At 40.5% G+C, this 2,011-nt stretch overlaps 1 protein-coding gene across 4 annotated transcripts in view; it reads right to left on the reverse strand.

The window, feature by feature from the left end:
* The window catches only part of Psen1 (presenilin 1), a 65,322-nt gene that overhangs the window by 25,509 nt on the left and 37,802 nt on the right, over nt 1–2,011 (reverse strand). The gene's annotated exons all lie outside the window — the stretch shown is intronic.

Consider the following 2,011-nt stretch of genomic DNA (forward strand, 5'->3'; position numbering starts at 1 on the left):
TTTTTTTTTTTAAAGACAAAGACAGGGTTGAGGTTGATCTCAAACTCATTCTGTAGCTGAGAATGACCTTGTACTTTTGATCCTCCTGCTCCATGCCTGATTTATGTGGTGCTGGGATAGAACTGGATTTTGTACACGCAAGGCCTCAAATGAGCTACATCCCCAGTTCTACAAATACAACTTTCTCATTAGATACAAATAGCATATGATATATACTGTTATATAGCAGGCTTTTTTATCTTTAATTTTTTTTCGTCTTTTTTTTTTTTTTGAGACAGGGTCTCCCTGTAGCCCCTAACTGGTCTGGAACTCACTATATAGACCAGGCTGGCCTTAAACTCATGGAGATACGCCTGCCTCTGCCTCCTCAGTGCTGGGACTAAAAGTGTGCTCAAGGCTTTTTTATTTTTAAACAATATACATAGGAAACTTCTCTTTTAAATTTTTATTACATTTATTTATTGCCACACATATACATGCGAGTATATATGTGTACACACGCCATGATGCATGTGTGAAGGTCAGAGGACAATTTGTGGAAGTCAGTTCTCTCTTTCCATCCTGTAGGTTCCTGGAACAAACTCAGGTTGCCAGGCTTGGCAGCAAGCACATTTACCTACTGAGCCATCTTACTGACCTGAAAACTTCTTTCCCTGTACTTATTCCCCCATTTACCAAAGGATTGATTTTCAAAATTCATTTCAGTGCTGGGCATGTGATGTAGATAGTTTAGAAACTCTGTTCTGTCTTTGGGGTAGACTAAAAGGACAGGCTAGCGTTTTCCTGAGCCTTGCTATTTCCATCAACAGATCAAGTGCACCCTGTCCGATGGTATGTGTGAAATTTTCACTTTAAAAAAAATCTACAAAATCAGCCAAAATAAATTTAAAAGGGGGGGGGGTGGCTGGAGACCATGGCTCAGTGGTTAAGAGCACTGACTGCTCTTGCAGAGGTCCCAAGTTTGGCTCCCAGCACTCACAGGGCAGCTCATAATCACCTATAACTTCAGTTCCAAGGGATCTGACCCTTTCTCCTGGCCTCCACAGGTACTGCAGTCTCAGGTGCACCTTCATATGTGTATGCAAAATACTCATATGTAAAATAAAACATTTTTAATTTCTTTTTTTGGTCTTTTTGAGACAGGATCTCCCTGTAGCCCCAGCTGGCCTGAGTTTTTGCTATGTAGAACAGACTGAACTTGAACTCACAGAGATCCACCTGCCTCTGCCTCCCAACTGCTGGGATTAAAGGCATGCCACTATGCCCAACAACAACAAAAAAATTTAAAAGAAGAAAATTTAAAGGTTAGAGAAATGGCTCAATGGGTAAAGAGCTTGCTGCACAAGTGTAAGCACCTGAGTTCATATTCCCAGAACCCATATACAGGTAGACACTGCAGCAGTCACCTGTAATCCCAGTGCTTCTAAGGCAAGATGGGAGGCAGAGACATGAGAATCCTCTAAAGATTAAAGGCCAGTGAGCCTGGAACACATAGGGACAAACAACAAAAAGACCTTGTCTCAAAGTGGAAGGCTAGGACTGATACCGGAGCTTGTCTTCTGATCTCCACATGTGCTCCATGGCACATGTGTGCCCTTATTCACAAACACAAATGCATGTGTGTACACACACAACACACACAACATAAACACATGAAAATTTTTTAAAAATTTTAAAATTCATGTCTATATATACATTTTTGAAATCTTTTTGTAACATTTTGCCATGGATTTCTAACAGTAGAGTCTTATAAAAAGCTTAAAATTAATTGCAGCTGTGAATTCTTTCATTTCTACTTATTATAAGCAAAGAAGAAGAAAGTTCCTATTGAGTGGTCAGCGAGATCATTCAGTAGGTAAGGGTGCTTGCTGCCAAGCTTAATGATCTAAGTTCCACCCCAGGACCTATATGCTAGAAGGAGAGAACAGACTCCCACACATTGTTCTTTGACTGCCACACATCCACTGTGGTATGTGCTCCCTATCCCCATCAAGTACATTCATATATACAT

Source organism: Nannospalax galili, unplaced genomic scaffold (assembly GCF_000622305.1).
Source record: "Nannospalax galili isolate Female #2095 unplaced genomic scaffold, S.galili_v1.0 scaffold24, whole genome shotgun sequence".
Taxonomy (NCBI): domain Eukaryota; kingdom Metazoa; phylum Chordata; class Mammalia; order Rodentia; family Spalacidae; genus Nannospalax; species Nannospalax galili.